The sequence below is a fragment of the Cebus imitator genome, unplaced genomic scaffold (genome assembly GCF_001604975.1).
Source record: "Cebus imitator isolate Cc_AM_T3 unplaced genomic scaffold, Cebus_imitator-1.0 Scaffold71, whole genome shotgun sequence".
In the NCBI taxonomy this organism is placed as follows: domain Eukaryota; kingdom Metazoa; phylum Chordata; class Mammalia; order Primates; family Cebidae; genus Cebus; species Cebus imitator.
This window is the reverse complement of record NW_016107386.1, coordinates 5,375,876-5,383,346: the sequence shown is the minus strand read 5'-3', so window position 1 is coordinate 5,383,346 and position 7,471 is coordinate 5,375,876.

The following is a 7,471-nucleotide window of genomic DNA, read 5'->3' as shown; positions in this document are numbered from 1 at the left end:
AAAAAAAAAAAAAAAAAAAGAAATGATAAATGTTTAAGGTGATAGACATGCTAATTACCCTGATGTGATCATTACACAATATATATGTGTATCGAAACATTATATTGTACTCCATAAATATGTACAACTATTGAGGCTGGGTGCCGTGGCTCATGCACTTTGGGAGGCCGAGGTGGGTAGATCACCCCAGGTCAGGAGTTCGAGGCTAGCCTGACCAATATGGTGAAACCCCGTCTCTACTAAAAATACAAAATTAGGCCAGGTGCGGTGGCTCACACCTGTAATCCCAGCACTTTGGGAGGCTGAGGTGGGTGAATCACCTGAGATCAGGAGTTTGAGACTACCCTAGTTAACATGGTGAAACCCCATCTCTACTAAAAATACAAAATTAGCCTGGCGTTTTGGTGGGAGCCTGTAAAACCCCAGCTCCTTGAGAGCCTGAGGCAAGGGAATCGCTTGAACCTGGGAGGCGCAGGTTGCAATGAGCCAAGATCATGCTGTTGCACTCCAGCCTGGGCAACAAGAGTGAGACTATGTCTCAAAAAAATAATACAAAATTAGCCAGGGGTGGTCGTGCATGCCTGTAATTCCAGCTACTCAGAAAGCCGAGGCAGGAGAATTGCCAAAACCTGGGAGGCAGAGGTTGCAGTGAGTCGAGATCACGCCATTACACTCCAGCCTGGGCAACAAAAATAAAACCCTCCATTAAAAAAAAAAAAAAAAAAAAGGACAATTATCATGTGTCAATCAAAAATAAAACTTAAAGGAAGCTGGAGTTGCTGTATTAATATCAGACAAAGCAGACTTCTATTAATAGAACTCTCATTTTAATGCCATTTCTTAGAATTTGTACGAAAAAAGAAAAAAATAGAACCCTCATATATGTATTGCTAGTCAGGATGCAAAAGAGCAGCCACTTTGGAAATCAGTCTGGTGGTATCTTGTAAAGTTAAAAGGAAACCCTTACCATAATTCAGTAATCCTACTCCTAGGCATTCCAAGTAGAATGGAAATTGATGTTCACAAAAAAAAAAAAAAAAAAAAAAAACCCCAAAAAAAAAAAACCAAAAGCCCCTATTTTAATAAACCAAAAAAAAAAAAAAAAAAAAAAAAAACCTCTAAGTAAATGTTTCTAGTGGCCTTATTCATAATCACCTCCAACTGGAAACAACTCAAATGTCCCCTAGCTGTTAAATGGATAAACAAACTATGGTATATCCATATATTAGAATGCTACTTAGCAGTTAAATAGGACAAACTTCTGATGTACTCGATGACTTGGATGACTCAAATTCTTTATGCTAAGGGAAAGAAGCCAGATTCAAAAGGCTTCATCCTCTATGATTTTACTTATATGACACTCTTGCAAACAAACAGAAAATAGATCATTGGCTGCCAGGGGCTGGAGGAAAAGGGAGAGCTTCAAAGGATCACAGGGGAATTTTTTTGGTGATGAAAATATAGCTTGATTATGACGATGATAACTATGACTATATACCTTTGTCAAGAGTAGCAGAATTGCAGACTAAAAAGGGTGAATTTTACTGTGTATAAATTAAATTTTTATAAAACAAATGGGAAAAAAATGTAAAGGGCCAAGAATAACCAAGACAGTCTTGAAGAAAATGAAATAAAACAGGGAATTCTTTCTCTGGTAGATATCCAGAAATATAAAGATGCTTAAGACAGTCTGATGTTGCCTCACAGACAGACAAATAGACCGGTGGTGAAAATAAAGATCCTTGTATCTGGGCACAGTGGCATGTACCTGTAGTCACAGTTGTCCAGGAGGCTGAGGCAGGAGGATCCCTTGAGCCCAGGACTTTGAGTCCAGCCTGGACAACATAGTGAGAGCCTGTCTCTTAAAAAAAAAAAGTCGTAGATATGGATCATATGGACACTTGACAAATGATAGAACCAGTGGGGACGGGGGAGGGAAAGACAGCCTTAAGTGGACCTAAGATCATTGGCTCGCCATATTTTTTTTAAGTACAATTCATTTCCGGCTAACAACATATACAGAAATTAACTCCCTTACCAAGTGTTGACTAAGATTTGGAGCAACAGGAAATCTCATCCACTGCTGGTAAGGGCATAAATTGATGCAACCACTTGGAAAAACAGCTTAGCATTATTTACTTAGGTTGAAAAAAGTGCATTATCTTACGATCCAACAAATTCTACTCCCCAGCAGGCATACATACAATAGGAATGTGTGCACACGTGTGCTAAGATACATAGCAGCCTTTGTCATTACAGCCTCAAGCTGGAAAAAAAACTAAATATCCATCAATAATAGAACAGATTAGTAAAAAGTAGTATGTATACAATCATATAATATAAGCCAAAAAAACAATGAAATGCAGCTACACACAATTATATGCATGCTTGGCTATATGGTGGCAAATACCTTCTCCTCTTTGTGGTTTGTCTTTTCCCTCTTTAGGTGTCTAAGAATTGCACTAATAGTCCCCATTCTTCCTTTCAGTACCTGAGCTCTTTGCCATGCGACTTGGCAGTTCCTCTCAGAAAAAAAAGGTGATACCTATTTCTCCATCCCTTAAATCTGGGCTTGATCGTGCAGAAGCTGCTTTGACCAACAGAAGGAGATGGAAGTAAGGGTGTGTCCGTTTCAAGTCTAGGCCACAGAGGTATTGCATGGGGTTCTCCTTGCCTGCAGATCTTGCTGACGTCACTATGAGAAAGATAAGCCTGAACTTGGCATGGCTCAGGCTAGATTACGGCAGAGTCCCCAGCTGTCCCAGACATATGAGTAAACCCTAGCAATCCAGCTAGATCTGCTGAATAATGTAGATGAGTGAGAAATACATATTTATTGGTATATGTCACTGCAGATTTGTAGGGTTGTTTGTTGGCTATGCGACAGCCAACTGATAGAGGGAGCTGAGGCAAGCGGTAGGCCTGGGAGGGTTGGATTTTGCCAGCCAGAGGCAGGGAAGAGAAAGAAGGGCATCTGAAAAGAAATGAACAGCAAAGGTAGTCAGCAGGCCCGCTAGTCTGCCACCAGCCATCACGGGACCCAGGCAGAGACTAGTGGTACTGGCAATCCCCTCCCAGTCTTCTTCGTTTTTGTGTGCTAGAGGTCGCTGTCAGATATTCATCCATAAAGAGATATGCAGTCTCCCTAAATGGAAGGCCCCACAAACCCTTATTCTCTTAATCACAGCCCCTATCCCCACCTCAACCACTTGCAAGGGTAGGTATATACTCTTCCCGGCATCTGCCTGGGCACAGACATGCTCATCCATCCATCCACCCATCCATCCCATCCCTACTTTATATAGTTTTAAAAATAGTATTATATGCTATTTATTGCATTGGGTCTTTAAAAATCATTCAACACATCTTAGAAATCTTTCCATATGAGTTCATAAAGATTTACCACGTTTTTTAGATTGCTGCACTGTATTCCATGATATGGATGTGCCGCATTTTATCTCACCATTCCTCTAACAAATGGACATCTTAGTTCTTCCTAATTTTTCTCCATTGCAAACAATGCTCAGTGGACACCCTCGCACATGAATCTTTGTGCGAATATGCTGTCATTGGAGCAGGATCCATTCATAAAAGTGGGATTGCCGGGTCAAAGGGTAGGTACGTTAAAACGTGGAGATATTCTTAAATTGTGCCCCCAAAAAGGCCCAGTGGATGCTCAGTCTCACCAACCACGTGTGAGAAATGCAGCATCTCTGATTCTTCCCATGCTGGATATCACTGATCTTTAAAGTTGTTCGCAGTCTGAGAGGAAAAAACGTTCATTCATTGAGGTTTCATGTGCATTTTCTGTATGAGTAGTGAAATAAGCATTTTTTTCCATGTGTGTGTTGGCTATTGGTATTTCTTCTACAGATATCCTTTGTCCATTTTTCGGTTTGGCTTTTTTTTTTTGCCTTTATTGATTCATTGGACTATTTATTATTTATTTTTTAGACTGAGTCTGACTCTATCACCCAGGCTGGAGTGCAGTGGCATGATCTTGGCTCACTACAACCTCCACCTCGCAGGTTCAGATGATTCTCCTGTTTCAGTCTCCTGAGTAGACGGGATTACAGGCATCCCCATCGTGCCCAGCTAATTTTCTTATTTTTAGTAGAAGTAGAGTTTCATCATAGTGGCCAGGCTGTTCTCGAACTCCAGACCTCAAGTGATCTGCTGCCTTGGCCTCCCAAAGTGCTGGGATTACAAGCATGAGCCGCTACACCTGGCCTATTGAACTATTTATTTATTTTCTGTACTATGTCTGCTAACCCTATTATCAGAAATGCTGAAAATATTTTCCATCAGTTTGTCACTTCTCTTCTAATGTTCTCTTGGTTTTTGTATTCACACAAAGTTTTTAATTTGTAAAAACAGATTTGTGTAGTCAAATCTTTTGTCCTTTCATTTCTGACTTCTGGGTTTCATGTCTTGCTTACGAAGGCTGAACCATTTGTTGCTTACAAGGCACTTTCATTTCTATTTTCTCATACAGATTTGGGTCCCAGGCAATCAGTGAAGTGCATAACTCTACTGTATAGATAAGAAAAAGAAGGTCAAGGAAGGTTAGTGACTTATCTCAGCTCACACAGCTACGTTGGGGAAGACTCAGAGCCAGAATCCGAATTTTCAGAGTTGAAGGCCGAGGTAGCCGGACACCACTCCCTGCTACCTGGGTTGTCTCACCAGTACCCCTGTGCCCCTTGGAGCATTTCTGATAGGTCACTGACATCCATCTGTTGTGGGAAGCAGCTAGCCCATGACTCTCTATCTGAGCCAGATCTGCCTCCCTATGACACCCACCTGTTGCCCTGGACCCTCAGGCAGCTCTGTTCCCTGTCCCTTGACAAGCCTCCAGTGATGCAGACAGCCCTTGTGGTCCCCGGAGGTACCACTTCTCCAGGTTCAGCACTCTGGCTTCTTAGTAGTCCCTCCTGGGACATGGTCTCCAAGCCATCTGGCCACCCTTACTCTCGTCAGATCAACAACATGCAAGGTCATCGGTGTGACATTAGCTTCTTAAGTCCAACACATTTGGAGGCAAGCCCCTAAGTGTTGTGACATGGGCACAATCAGATGCCGCTGGGGAACAGAGGATGGAGAGTCTGTGAGGCCTTCCAGAGCAGTGGCATTAGAGCTGGGCCTTGAAGGAAGAGCAGCAACCCTTCAGGCAGAAAGGAAATCCCAGGAGAGGAATAGCATAGGGGCAGAGAGGATGAAAAATCAGGACTCCCCGGGGCCAACCAGAGTGTGAAGGAATGGAGCTGAGATGGGAGTAGAAAGGAAGTGAGGTCCAAGTGCTAAGAGTCCCTGACCACCTGGTGGGGTGCCTGGGCTTGATTCTATAGGGCATGGGTCCTTAATGGCCTGGAGGCCTCCAGAGGGGTGCACCTCTAAGGGAAGTTCAGGGACCGCAGCCTCAGAATCACAAGGGTAACTGTTAAAATGAAGATTCCAGGACCATCCTAGGCCTGCTGACTTAGGGGTGGGAGGTGGGCACCTGCACGGGTAAAGCTCTCTAGCAGACTCCCATGCTCACTCACGGCTGAGGCCACTGCCTTTGAAAGCCCCTGGATGGCCTTGAGGAAAGCTGGGAATCCCTAACATGGATGCAAAGTTTGTGTGTGATCTTGGGGTAGTGTGTCCAGCTTTCATGCAATTCTCACCAAGTCCTTGACCCAGGCTGGCAGAGAACCCTCTCTGGTGGCACATGTGTAGGGGGAGGAGGGGCACAACCAGCAAGAGGGGTGGAGGCTACAGTGGTCCTGAAGGAGGGCCTAGGCCACCTTGGCAGGACCTGTCTCTGTCCCCAAGATCAAAAGTTGCTGCTAGTCCTGTCATTTCTATTCATCCAGCTAACTCCTATAGCTCCTTCAGACTCAATACCTCCTGGAAGCCTCCCTATTCCGGCCCAATGGGCGGGTATCCTTATTATGCATCCCAGAGCTCTTGGGCTCAACTGCATCCCAGCATTTTCCTTGCATGGCAGGCTTCAAAGGCTTATCAGGTGCTCACTATGGGTCAGGCAGCATACGCAGTGCTCTTTCGAATTTTCTCATTGAATCCTCAACTCTAGAGGTAGGTGTGGTTATTATCCCTGTTTTACTGAAGAGCAAACCAAGGCCCAGAGAAAAGTCACTTTCCCAAGATCACACAGCTTGTGAGGGTATTTCTGCCTCCTGTGCCTGTGGTATACCAGACCATTCTGATCCACTGATTTTAGATGTATAAAGAGTGAATGAGTTAATGAATGAATGCTGTATCCCAAAGCTCTGTGAGCAGGAAAGTACTCTGTCCTCCTGGAAAAGTGGCATTTGGAGGCTCCATCTTTTCTCTTTTTTTTTTTTTTTTTTTGCGATGGAGTCTCATTCTGTCACCCAGGCTGGAGTGCAGTGGCATAATCTAGGCTCACTGCCACCTCCACCTCCCGGGTTCAAGTAACTCCCCTGCCTCACCCTCCCCAGTAGCTGGGACTATAGGCGCCTGCCACCATGCCCAGCTAATTTTTTAATATTTTAAATAGAGATGGGGTTTCACCATGTGGCCAGGCTGATCTGCCCACCTTGGCCTCCCAAAGTGCTGGGGTTACAGGCATGAGCCACCACACCTGGCCTCTTTTCTTTCTCTCTCTCTCTCTCTCTCTCTTTTTGTATAGGCAAGTCTCATTCTGTTGCCAGGCTAGAGTACAGTGGCAGAATTATAGCTCACTGAAGCCTCAAACTCCTGGGCTCAAGCAATCCTCTTGCCTCAGCCTCCTGAGTAGTTAGGACTACAGGCGCACACCTCTCACTTGGCTAATTTTCTATTTTTTTTTTTTTTTTTCCTTGAGGTAGAGTCTCACTCTGTCACCAGGTGCCATGCTGGAGTGAAGTGACAGAATCTTGGCGCACTGCAACCTCCGCCTCCTGGGTTCAAGCAATTCTCCTGCCTCAGCCTCCCGAGTAGCTGGGACTACAGGCACACACCACCACACCCAGCTAATTTTTGTATTTTTAGTAGAGATGGGGTTTCACCACGTTGGCCAGGATGGTCTCGATCTCTTGACCTCGTGATCCGCCCACCTCGGCCTCCCAAAGTGCTGAGATTACAGGCTTGAGCCACCGGGCCCGGCCTCTATTTCTTTTTGTCGAGTCAGGGTCTCACTGTGTTGCCCTGGCTGGTCTCAAACTCCTCCTGGTGTCTTGCAGTCCTCCTGCCTTGCCTTCCCAAAGGGCTGGGATTACATATGTGAGCCAGCACACCGGACTCCCTAATATTTTCTGAGTGCTGTTTATGTGCCAGGTACCACACCAGGGTCTTTCCATATTTATCTAATTTAATGCGTTTAACCCATTTTGCAGATGAGGAAACCAAGGCTCGGAGATGTTAGCTCATTGCCCAAGGTCCCAGAGCCAGGGAATGACAGAGCTGAGACTGGAAGCAGACAGCCTGGCTGCAGAGCCTATGCTAATGACTACCACACGGCACAGGG